The sequence below is a fragment of the Pristiophorus japonicus genome, chromosome 11, assembly GCF_044704955.1.
Source record: "Pristiophorus japonicus isolate sPriJap1 chromosome 11, sPriJap1.hap1, whole genome shotgun sequence".
Lineage (NCBI taxonomy): Eukaryota > Metazoa > Chordata > Chondrichthyes > Pristiophoridae > Pristiophorus > Pristiophorus japonicus.
The window spans coordinates 217,633,636-217,647,426 of NC_091987.1; positions in this window are offsets into that span (position 1 = coordinate 217,633,636).

Genomic DNA, 13,791 nt, shown 5'->3' on the forward strand with positions numbered 1-13,791 from the left:
CAACAAACATTGGCTGTGAAGCCCTTTGAGACATCCGGTGGTCGTGAAAGGCGCTATAGAAATGCAAGTCTTTCTTTCTGGCTATAGCCACAGCAGAGGATTGTCACAAAATCATGGAAATTTAGAAATTTATGACACAAATTGCCCAGTAATTTCCAGGAAGTAAAACACTCCATGTACTTTACTGTGCACCATTCTGGTCTCCATACTATAAAAAGGATATAGAGGCACTGGAGACGGTGTAAGCAAGATTTACAAGGATGATACTTGCGAGGATATAACTTTCAGGAACGACTGAACAGGCTGGGCCTTATTATCTAGAAAAGAGAAGACTTAATAGTGGTCTTTAATATTATGAAGGATTTTGACAGGGTGGATGTAAATACAAGACAGTCACCAATAAATCCAAAGGGGAATTCAGGAGAAACTTCTTTACCCAGAGAGTGGTGAGAATGTGGAACTTGCTGCCACAGGGAGGGGTTGAGGTGAATAGTATCAATGAATTTAAGGGGAAGCTGAATAAACACATGAGGGAGAAAGGAATAGAAGGATATGGTGATGGGGGAGATGGAGAGGGGTGGGAGGGGGCTGGTGTGGAGCATAAACCCCGGCACGGAGCGGGGGTGCATAAACCCCGGAACGGAGCGGTGGGGCATAAAGCCCGGCACGGAGCGGTGGGGCATAAACCCCGGCACGGAGCGGTGGGGAATAAACCCCGGCACGGAGCGGTGGGGTATAAACCCTGGCACGGAGCGGTGGAGCATAAACCCCGGCACGGAGCAGTGGGGCATAAACCCCGGCACGGAGCGGTGGGGTATAAACCCCGGCACGGAGCGGTGGAGCATAAACCCCGGCAAGGAGCGGTGGGGCATAAACCCCGGCACGGAGCGGTGGGGTATAAACCCCGGCACGGAGCGGTGGGGCATAAACCCCGGCACGGAGCGGTGGAGCATAAACCCCGGCACGGAGCGGTGGGACATAAACCCCGGCACGGAGCGGTGGGGCATAAACCCCGGCACGGAGCGGTGGGGCATAAAGCCCGGCATGGAGCGGTGGGGCATAAACCGTAGCATGGAGCAGTGGAGCATAAACCCCGGCACGGAGCGGTGGAGCATAAACCCCGGCACGGAGTGGTGGGCCCAATGGCCTGTTTCGGTGCTGTATAGGGCTAGACTTTCGGGACATCATCGCCCATTTAGCGCCCATATACGCGCTGAGATTCAGGCTATCGCCCATTTTTGATGAAAAATGGAAACTGGCGCCCGATTATCGCCCATTTATCGCCGGCGCAACTTTCGGCATTTCGCCCATAATTCGGCCAAATGATTGCTGAAGAAAAGCTGCAATCACTTGACCTTAACTTGGCACTACGGACGCCATTTTGTAATTCAGAGGATCTTTAATAAAAGGCTGCTTGAAGTGGTTGGGAGGAGACATAATTCATGAGTGATTTTAAGGGCGCTTTTGAATCTTGCCAATCATCTGATCACACTGTAGAAACATAGACATAGAAACATAGAAAATAGGTGCAGGAGTAGGCCATTCGGCCCTTCTAGCCTGCACCGCCATTCAATGAGTTCATGGCTGAACATTCAACTTCAGTACCCCATTCCTGCTTTCTCGCCATACCCCTTGATCCCCCTAGCAGTAAGGACCTCATCTAACTCCTTTTTGAATATATTTAGTGAATTGGCCTCAACAACTTTCTGTGGTAGAGAATTCCACAGGTTCACCACTCTCTGGGTGAAGAAGTTCCTCCGCATCTCGGTCCTAAATGGCTTACCCCTTATCCTTAGACTGTGACCTCTGGTTCTGGACTTCCCCAACATTGGGAACATTCTTCCTGCATCTAACCTGTCTAACCCCGTCAGAATTTTATATGTTTCTATGAGGTCCCCTCTCATTCTTCTGAACTCCAGTGAATACAAGCCCAGTTGATCCAGTCTTTCTTGATAGGTCAGTCCCGCCATCCCGGGAATCAGTCTGGTGAACCTTCGCTGCACTCCCTCAATAGCAAGAATGTCCTTCCTCAGGTTAGGAGACCAAAACTGTACACAATACTCCAGGTGTGGCCTCACCAATGCCCTGTACAACTGTAGCAACACCTCCCTGCCCCTGTACTCAAATCCCCTTGCTATGAAGGCCAACATGCCATTTGCTTTCTTAACCGCCTGCTGCACCTGCATGCCAACCTTCAATGACTGATGTACCATGACACCCAGGTCTCTTTGCACCTCCCCTTTTCCTAATCTGTCACCATTCAGATAATAGTCTGTCTCTCTGTTTTTACCACCAAAGTGGATAACCTCACATTTATCCACATTATACTTCATCTGCCATGCATTTGCCCACTCACCTAACCTATCCAAGTCGCTCTGCAGCCTCACAGCATCCTCCTCGCAGCTCACACTGCCACCCAACTTAGTGTCATCCGCAAATTTGGAGATACTACATTTAATCCCCTCATCTAAATCATTAATGTACAGTGTAAACAGCTGGGGCCCCAGCACAGAACCTTGCGGTACCCCACTAGTCACTGCCTGCCATTCTGAAAAGTACCCATTTACTCCTACTCTTTGCTTCCTGTCTGACAACCAGTTCTCAATCCATGTCAGTACACTACCCCCAATCCCATGTGCTCTAACTTTGCACATCAATCTCTTGTGTGGGACCTTGTCGAACGCCTTCTGAAAGTCCAAATATACCACATCAACTGGTTCTCCCTTATCCACTCTACTGGAAACATCCTCAAAAAATTCCAGAAGATTTGTCAAGCATGATTTCCCTTTCACAAATCCATGCTGACTTGGACCTATCATGTCACCTCTTTCCAAATGCACTGCTATGACATCCTTAATAATTGATTCCATCATTTTACCCACTACCGATGTCAGGCTGACCGGTCTATAATTCCCTGTTTTCTCTCTCCCTCCTTTTTTAAAAAGTGGGGTTACATTGGCTACCCTCCACTCCATAGGAACTGATCCAGAGTCAATGGAATGTTGGAAAATGACTGTCAACGCATCCACTATTTCCAAGGCCACCTCCTTAAGTACTCTGGGATGCAGTCCATCAGGCCCTGGGGATTTATCGGCCTTCAATCCCATCAATTTCCCCAACACAATTTCCCGGCTAATAAGGATTTCCCTCAGTTCCTCCTCCTTACTAGACCCCCCGACCCCTTTTATAACCGGAAGGTTGTTCGTGTCCTCCTTCGTGAATACCGAACCAAAGTACTTGTTCAATTGGTCCGCCATTTCTTTGTTCCCCGTTATGACTTCCCCTGATTCTGACTGCAGGGGACCTACATTTGTCTTTACTAACCTTTTTCTCTTTACATATCTATAGAAACTTTTGCAATCCGTCTTAATGTTCCCTGCAAGCTTCTTCTCATACTCCATTTTCCCTGCCCTAATCAAACCCTTTGTCCTCCTCTGCTGAGTTCTAAATTTCTCCCAGTCCCCAGGTTCGCTGCTATTTCTGGCCAATTTGTATGCCACTTCCTTGGCTTTAATACTATCCCTGATTTCCCTTGATAGCCACGGTTGAGCCACCTTCCCTTTTTTATTTCTATGCCAGACAGGAATGTACAATTGTTGTAGTTCATCCATGCGGTCTCTAAATGTCTGCCATTGCCCATCCACAGTCAACCCCTTAAGTATCATTCGCCAATCCATCTCAGCCAATTCACGCCTCATACCTTCAAAGTTACCCTTCTTTAAGTTCTGGACCATGGTCTCTGAATTAACTGTTTCATTCTCCATCCTAATGCAGAATTCCACCATATTATGGTCACTCTTCCCCAAGGGGCCTCGCACAACGAGATTGCTAATTAATCCTTTCTCATTACATAACACCCAGTCTAAGATGGCCTCCCCCCTAGTTGGTTCCTCGACATATTGGTCTAAAAAACCATCCCTTATGCACTCCAGAAAATCCTCCTCCACCGTATTGCTTCCAGTTTGGTTAGCCCAATCTATGTGCATATTAAAGTCACCCATTATAACTGGTTAATTTCCACTTTATATGGTATTTGTTGAGGACAATTTAAGAAAACAGATTAGGACATTTATAGTAATGGGGCCTCTAATTTCTCAACCAGTACTTATGACTAATCACATGCTGCAGAGTCATCAACATCATCGGTGGTCCCTCGAACGAGGATGACTTGCTTCCAAACCAAAAGGGATGTGTTCACAGGTGTTTCAATGAAGGACCCGATGTTCCAGTCCTGAACTCCAGGGGTGGAAGATGCCTGTGCGTGGATTTTTTTAACATGCGGTGACTGTTGCACATCAGCCACTACACAGGCTTGACAGAGCTAGGCCTTTATCCAGTGGCAAGGGTTAACCAGCATGACTGGAGACCACCTCTGCTGCATGGACCTAGTGCGCACATACATATCGCAGTGTGGCCTGGCCCGTGCTGCCCCTGGGCCCTCGCCTCTTATGGGCTCCGCACCCTCATTTGCCGCTCCTCCGCTACAATCCCTCACCGCCGATCTCTCACCGCCCGCCGCTGCTCCGCCACAAAACATTCGCCGCACTTCCGCCACGATCTCGCACAGCAACTCCGCACCAAACATTCGTCGCACCTCCGCCACGATCTCGCGTCGCTGATCCGCCCTGACCTTCCTGCTCCTGGTATAGTATATACGCTCCTCGAGTCATTGGAGCAGATCGCGACATTGACCATTTCAATTTCAATTCATTACACCTTCAGTATATACAAAATGCAGATTTACACTGTATACAGTAATTCTCAGGACATTGTGTGTGTCCAACACTGGATCACACAGACCCCCACGCAGGGCACACAACCTTCTGTTACTCCCACTCGCCTCCATTTCTTTCTCACTCAAAGACACGGTTATGAACAAATTAGGGCCATATCTAACTCCCTCTTGAATATATCCAATGAACTGGCATCAACAACTCTCTGCAGTAGCAAATTCCACAGGTTAACAACTCTCTGAGTGAAGAAGTTTCTCCTCATCTCAGTCCTAAATGGCTGACCCCTTAGCCTTAGACTATGTCCCCTGGTTCTGGACTTCCTCAACATCGGGAACATTCCTCCTGCATCTAATCTGTCCAGTCCCATCAGAATTTTATATGTTTCTATGAGATCCCCTCTCATCCTTCTAAACACCAGTGAATACAGGCCCAGTCGATCCAGTCTCTGCTCATATGTCAGTCCTGCCATCCCTGGAATCAGTCTGGTGAACCTTCGCTGCACTCCCTCAATAGCAAGAACATCCTTCCTCAGATTAGGAGACCAAAACTGAACACAATATTCCAGATGAGGCCTCACCAAGGCCCTGTGCAACTGCAGTAACACCTCCCTGCTCCCATACTCAAATCCCCTAGCTATGAAGGCCAACATGCCATTTGCCTTCTTCACCGCCTGCTGTATCTGCATGCCAACTTTCAATGACTGATGTACCATGACACCCAGGTTTCGTTGCACCTCCCCCTTTACTAATCTGCCGCCTTTCAGATAATATTCTGCCTTCGTGTTTTTGCCACCAAAGTGGATAACCTCACATTTATCCACATTGTACTGCATCTGCCATGCATTTGCCCACTCACCTAATCTGTCCAAGTCACCCTGCAGCCTCTTAGAGTCCTCCTACAGCTCACACTGCCACCCAGCTTAGTGTCATGAACAGGGAGGCACAGAGTGTGTGAACTTTGGGGTTCTTGAGAATAGCAAACTTCCCCAAGGTGCAGGGAGTAATAGACTGTACGCACATCACCCTGCGAGTACCTTTACAGGATGCAGAACAGCCGTTGCTATGGACGTCAGCCTTGCATGACTGAATACATTGTTAAGGCCCATTTCATATTGCTAAGGCTATCGCCCAAATTAAAAAGGCAAAGCTAGCATTTTTTTTAAATGGCCGATTTTCCAGCGATCCTGAAAAATAAAAAGAGCACTAATGGGCGATAGCGATCATAGTGGAATGTCTAGCCCTATTAATCTATATAGTGACATCACTATTCCCGGTCAGAATGGAGATGATTGGGTAATTCCCCTGTCAATCACACCTGGGGCCCGCACTGCTGTCAGTGACTGGGATTGATTATACACACATCATTTGTGTTCTGTAACTCTCCTTCACTCACTGTATTTTGTTGGAGAAATCCCCCTGCTTTTATCGGGAGAAGTTGCTGAAGTTTAGGTCACCAGTTCTGTTTGCTGTAGTTCGCAGAGACTCTTTTTATATAGACTCTGAAGACTGTTTGCTGCAGTGCGCTGTTTAAATAGACTCTGTAACCTGAGTGAGTAGACTGTTTCTGTGAGTCCTGGTGAAGATTAATCTGCAGGACACTGCTGTGATTAAAACCCAGGAGAAAAATCCCCGGGATGTTAAACAAAATAGTGTTTTTTTTCATTTTCTTTGAACACTTTCAATCAGCCAACAGGTAGAGCAGGATGAGCAACTCTGAGATCAAATCAGAAGAGCAGCAGAAGAGTGTGTTATCGTGGGGAGTCTGACCATCCGCCCAGTAAACAGTCTGAAGTGGGGTAGCAGAGGGAGATAGGACGGAATTATTTGTTTTCAATGTTGATACTTGTTTAGGGAGGGTACGAGAGAGCTAACTTATTACATTTAATCCCTATTAGTGACTCAGGGATGGTATCTGATCCGAGCATGGGGAACTTCTCTTGCAGTGTGAGTGAAAGATTATGTACCACCTGCAAAATGCTTCACACCCACACTGTAACTAGAATATTGCAACCACTGTGCAAATATCAAAAGTTCTGAAACAAAGTGTGCCGGAGTGGGAAGCAGAGATACCTGAATGGCAGCAGCCTCTGCAATCCTCGGCTCCCTGGCCACTGACTGGGCTTCGATATGTGCATTGGGGTGTCGAGGTTACAGGAGGGTGTCTGTATAAATGAGCATTGGGTCATGCAGTGGATTAGAAAACGTTCCTTTCATGGCCTGGGAATGTTTGATGGGACAATGTAGAGGGAGCTTTATTCTGTATCTAACCCTATGCTGTACCTGCCCTGGGAGTGTTTGATGGGACAGTGTCGAGGGAGCTTTACTCTGCATCTAACCCATGCTGTACCTGGGAGTGTTTGATGGGAGTAACATTGAATCACAAAGTACTTACAGCACAGAAACTGCCCATTCAGCCCCACCACTCCGTGCCGAGGTTTATGCCCCACCGCTCCGTGCCGGGGTTTATGCCCCACTGCTCCGTGCCGGGATTTATGCCCCACCGCTCCGTGCCAGGGTTTATGCCCCACCGCTCCTTGCCGGGGTTTATGCCCCACCGCTCCGTGCCAGGGTTTATGCCCCACCGCTTCGTGCCGGAGTTTATGCCCCACCGCTCCGTGCCGGGGTTTATGCCTCACCGCTCTGTGCCGGGGTTTATGCTCCACACCAGCCCCCTCCCACCCCTCTCCATCTCACCCCATCACCATATCCTTCTATTCCTTTCTCCCCCATGTGTTTATCCAGCTTCCCCTTAAATACATCGATACTATTCACCTCAACCCCTCCCTGTGGCAGCGAGTTCCACATTCTCACCACTCTCTGGGGAAAGAAGTTTCTCCTGAATTCCCCATTGGATTTATTGGTGACTGTCTTATATTGACAGTCCCTAGTTTTGGTCTCCCTCACAAGGGTCCTTACCTATAGTCTCTGTGTTTTGTCAGGGATTGCAGCCCTCAAACTTCCACGCAGCTACATGGGAACATTGGACTTATCAATAATCTGCATTCCCAAATCCAATTAAAACTCGAGCTGTCATGTCCCACACACAGCGTGAGCAAGCTGAAATTAAACCAACTATTAGCATGCAGGCAGGAGTTAATTAAGCCAGTTTGGCATTTTCTGCACTTTTTATAGCACCAAGTGTGTGTGTTATAAATTGTATTCCGTGTTAGGTTTAATACCGTGCACGGTTACATTACCAGATGGGTCCCACATACTTCCTGCCCTGTATGAATCTACCTGGTGTCAACTATCTCACTCAATAATTACAATCTGCAATTTGAGCCTGGCTCCCTCGCACCACATCGTACAGATGCATTATACCTGAATGTGTCATACCTCAGACACAGATCGGTGAAGCAAAAATGAAAGCACATCTTTGCTAAGTTACCATGAAATGTCCAACTGGCCAAAATCAAAAGTAGTTTGATTCCGTCGATAAAAGCCAAAGAGGAACAAGCAAGCAGCTGAAAAATAAGCAATTAGATTGTTCAGATGGTGCCTGTCAAGGTTGTTGAGGAAATAATGGAGTGTATTGATAAAGGCAATGCAGTGAATGGTGTGTCAATGGATTTTCTAAAGGCATTAGATACTGTGCCACATCGGAGGTATGTTAGTAACTCAAGGCACGGAGTTAAAGGGAATACAGCAGGCCGGATAGTTAAACAACAACAACTTGTATTTATATAGCACCTTTAATGTATTAACACATCTCAAGGTGCTTCACAGGAGTGGAATAAGATAACATTTTGAAACATAAGAGAGAAATTAAGGCAGAGAGGAAAGAGAGGTAGAGACAAGGATGAAGAAAAAGTAGCGGGTAATAGATATTTTTAGGCTAGACAGATCTGGACAGTGGGGTAATGTGAGGTGATGCATTTTGGAGGGAGAATAAGGAGAGGAAATATAAACTGGTGGGAAAAAGAGCAGAGGGACCTAGGGGTGAGATAGAAACATCGTTAAAAATAGGAGGACAGGTTGTTAATATATGCGTTTCTAGATGTTGTAAATAGGGGCACTGAGTAGAAAGAGGTAACACTAAACCTGTACAATCACTGCTTGGAACATAGTTAGGGTATTGCGTCCAGTCTTGGCTGCCCATCTTTAGCAAAGGCACCAAGATCACAGCGAGGTTGAAGAAAAGATTCACGAACATGATCCCATGGTTGGGAGGTTTTAGTTAAGAGGAGTAAATCCCACTCCCCCACTCTTTCCCCACAGCCCTGCAATCTTTTCTCCTTCAACTGGTTATCCAATTCCCTTTTGAAGGCCGCTATTGAATCTGTTTGCACCACCTTCAGGCAGCGCCTTCCAAATCCGAAACAGTCATTGCGGTAAAAAAAGGTTTTCCTCGTGTTGCCTCTGGTTCTTTTGTCAATCACCTTAAACTGTGTCCTCTGGTTACCGGCCTGCCTGCCCCTGGAAATAGCTTCTCCTTATTTACCCTGTCAAAACCCTTCAAGATTTTGAATAACTCTGTCAAATCTGCTCAGCCTTGTCTGCTCCAAGGAGAATAATCCTAGTTTCTCCAGTCTAACCACGTCCCTGGAACCTTTCTAGTAAATCTCTCCTGCACCTCTCCAATGCCAACACATCCATCCTAAAGTGCGGTACCTAGAATTGACCCAGCTGGGGACACACTAGTGTTTTATTTAGGTTTAGCATAACTTCCTGGCTTCTTGTTTCCTGACTTGATGTTAATATAAAGTCTTATCCTGACATACAGACAGAGCTAAACTGATGTGTAACACATTAAACTGACACTGGGATCTCAGAGTGGAATCTCTCTAACAGCAGCTCTGTGTAAATCACCCCAGCCGGTGACAGGAATCAAATAGTCATTTTGCAAATCGGTGCAGCAAGAAGCAGCATTCAACGGTGTTTGTATGTAAAATGAGGTCAGTTGTAAACACTGTTGTCAGCCTGCCTGAGACAGTGTCAGTGTGATCCACAGCGCGGCCCTGGACACCATGTACTACTTTCCATATCTCGGGAGCCTCCTATCAACAAGAGCAGGCATCGACGACAAGATTCAACACCACCTCCAGTGCGCCAGTGCAGCCTTCGGCCGCCCAAGGAAAAGAGTATATGAAGACCAGGCCCTCAAAACTGCCACCAAGCTTATGGTCTACAGGGCTATAGTAATACTTGCCCTCCTGTATGGCTCAGAGACATGGACCATGTACAGTAGACATCTCAAGTTGCTGGAGAAATATCATCAACGATGTCTCCGCAAGATCCTACAAATCCCCTGGGAGGACAGACGCACTAACATCAGCGTCCTCGTCCAGGCCAACATCCCCAGTATTGAAGCACTGACCACACTCGATCAGCTCCGCTGGGCAGGCCACATAGTCCGCATGCCAGACACGAGACTCCCAAAGCAAGTGCTCTACTCGGAGCTCCTTCACGGCAAACGAGCCAAGGGTGGGCAGCGGAAACGCTGCAAGGACGCCCTCAAAGCCTCCCTGATAAAGTGCAACATCCCCACTGACACCTGGGAGTCCCTGGCCCAAGACCGCCCTAAGTGGAGGAAGTGCATCCGAGAGGGTGCTGAGCACCTGGAGTCTCAACACCGAGAGCATGTAGAAATCAAGCGCAGGCAACGGAAAGAGCATGCGGCAAACCTGTCTCACCCACCCCTTCCCTCAACAACTATCTGTCCCACCTGTAACAGAGTCTGTGGTTCTCGTATTGGACTGTTCAGCCACCAAGGAACTCACTTCAGGAGTGGAAGCAAGCCTTCCTCGATTCCGAGGGACTGCCTATGATATGAGGCTTAATATACACTGGGCCTAACCCCAGTAATCTAGGCACTCACTGACACAACTGCTAAATTACAGCGGTATCTACACCATCTGTATCATCATCTATGCTTGCCGCCCGAGTGTTGCAGGAACAGATACCAATCACACGGGGCGAGTGAGGCCAAACAAATCCATGAGTCCGGGCCGATGAGGCAAACCTTAAACCATCAAAAGCTCTCTGAGATTGTCTGACAGTACGATTGTTGCGGGGCTGAGTACAGGCAGAAACAGAACACGAACCTAATACAGGACAAATGGTCTGTTTCTGTTACATGATTCTATAAAACACATTCAAATTCACGCTCACACACTTACAGGCATTGGTGTGCCGTGCTTCACTAACAGTGAACCCAGTCCCTGTGTGACCTTCCGGAGAAAGTGAGAGGCGCCTTCTTGAACTGCTGCAGGAAGGAACTCCCACACAAGGCTGACTTTTTCATAGCGGTTGTGTACAACTGAGTGTCTCGCTGGGCCATTTCAGAGGGCAGTTAAGAGTCAACTACATTGCTGTGGGTCTGGAGTCACATATAGGCCCAGACCGGGTAAGGACGGCAGGTTTCATTCCCTAAAGGACATTAATGAACCAGATGGGTTTTTACAACAATCCGATGGTTACATGGTCACCAATACTGATACTAGCTTTTTATTGCAGATTTATTTAATTACCTGAATTTAAATTCCCCAGCTGCCGAGGTGGGATTTAAACTCACGTCTCTGGATCATTAGTCCAGCCACCATGCTGCCGTACCCGTTGTGTGTAACTCACAGAGTCCAGACGGAAGAACGCTCAGTGTGTGAGCTGCGAGAGACAGGATGCCACTGGGGCAGTTCCTGGCACCCTGACCGTGAATCCCTGAGAATACATCGAGAGCAGGAGCTTTACACCATGCGCCCAGATTATCATATTCCATTTATTGCCAGACCTGGATATCTCTCGCAGTTTAATGATCAATAACTGCAGGAAGCAGTCAGTGTCTTGGTGCTGTGTGGTGACATGGCTCTGAATCTGGTACGTGGCCCTCAGGCCTTTCCTCAATGTGGTGTGTGTTCCTAACAACGGCTGCAACGATGTGGATTCATTCCCCACGGTTCGTCGGAAAATTAACGCTGATCAAAGGAAGGCTTTCAGAATTATACACAGCCCCTCGGAAATGAGTGGAGTTCTTAAATAAACCGAATCTTAACTACAGCAGTGTCAGTGATGGACAGGGTGAGAGTTGGAGAACTCACTTCACAAACTCACCTGTCTCATAGGGAAAGGAGAAGGCCATTCAGCCCCTCGAGCCTGCTCCGCCATTCTGGCTGCAGTGTGTACCATCTATAAGATGCACTGCAGCAACTCGCCAAGACTTCTTCGGCAGCACCTCCCAAACCCGCGACCTCCACCACCACCAGCATCCATTGCATTTTGGGGGAGAGTTTTCTAGATTTCCACTACCCTTAGTGTTAAAAAATGTTTCCTATTTCCACTCCTGAACGTCTTGGCTCTAAAAACAGAAAATGTTGGAAATCTCAATGGGTCAGGCAGCATCTGTGGAGAGAGAAACAGAGTTAACGTTTCAGGTCGATGACCCTTCGCCAGAACTGGCAATAGTTCAAAAATGTAACAGAATCTTAAGGAAGTGCTGGGGCCCTGAAAGGAAGGGGGGGAGGAGGGGGGAAGGGGGGTTGCGGGGGGGGGGAGAACAAAAGGGAAGGTCTGTGATGGGTGGAAGGCTGAAGAGATTTGAGAGACAAAGGGGATGATGGGCTGAATTGAGATGGTAATGGCACAAGTTAGGAAACAAAAGATGAGTCTAGATAGAGTGTGAATGGCGGCGTAATTGCCAGCTGAGAAACAAAATACAAATAAAAAAAGGAGAGGAAGTTTTTGTAAAAAAAAAAGGGAGGAAAGGGAACAAAATAGGGGCAGAGGTTAAGGTCTGAAATTGTTGAACTCGATGTTGGGTCCAGAAGGCTGTAAAGTGCCTAAATGAAAGATGAGGTGCTGTTCCTTGAGCTTCATTGGAACAGTGTAGGAGACCGAGGTCAGAGTGGGAGTGGGGCGGGGAATTAAAGTGACAGGCGACGGGAAGTTCGGGTCACGCTTACGGACTGAACGGAGGTGTTCCGCAAAGCGGTCACCCAATCTGCGTTTGGTCTCCCCAACGTAGAGGAGACCACATTGTGAGCAGCGAATACAGTATATTACATTGAAAGAACTAATTTTAAGGTTATACCCCCTTGTTCTGGACTCCCCCACCAGAGCTTATCAACATCTACCCTATCGAATCTTTTTAACATTTTAAACACCTTGATCAGATCACCCCTCAATCTCCGAAACTCAAGCAAATTGATCACAGATTTCCTCAAGTTTGTTCAGAAACGCTTGATCGAAATTGGACCCAATTTGGTTATATCTCTGCTCCGGTTTGGAGGGGGGAGAATGGAATTGGTTAACAGGGAATGGTAGTATAGTGGCAATGTTACTGGACTCAATGCTCCAGAAACGTGAGTTCAAATCCCACCACCGCAGCTGGAGAATTTAAATTCAGTTAATTAAATAAATCTGGAATTAAAAGGATTTTGTACGGATAGGCAGAAAGGAAAAGGAGGTGAGGTCACTCTGTTAATAAATGATGAGATCAGTGCAGTAGTAAGAAATGATATTGGCTCCGAAGATCAATATGTAGAATCAGTTTGGGTGGAAATAAGAAATAACAAGGGAAGGGGTCCATGAGTTCCTCGCTGTAGTTATTGGAGGTGAGGGTAGAGGAGGCAAGGGAGAGAAGTCTTGTGAGGTGGTTGGTAATTGGACAGAGAAGCTGGGGGTTATCTTTGTACTCCAGGATGATCGTGGAGTAGTAGATGATTTTGGCAAAAGGTGGTGAGGCCCAATAACATGCTAAGGTCCTGCCAGATATCTTGATGGATGGCTAACCCAGCTGTGCATCAGATACGCTCAAGTCTGTGCTCCTTGGATTTGAGGTTGTGAAGATGGGCGCTATACCAGAGGGAATGATCAGGATGAAAGGGAGTAAAGGTTTTACTGGGAATGAGGGCATCAAGATGGAGGTGACGGAATGGTGAATGGAGGAACCAAGACTAGGCAGTTAGTAGCTTGAAAGTACATTTGTAAGTAACTTAAATTCCTACCACGAGTGGATGCAGAGGGAAGTAAGGTTGGAAATGCAAAGGGAAATGTGGACAGTAAGGTACGTAAAGAAGTGCTCAGAGATGGCTTCTGTGTGATTGAGACCAAGGGAGTTGAGAGGC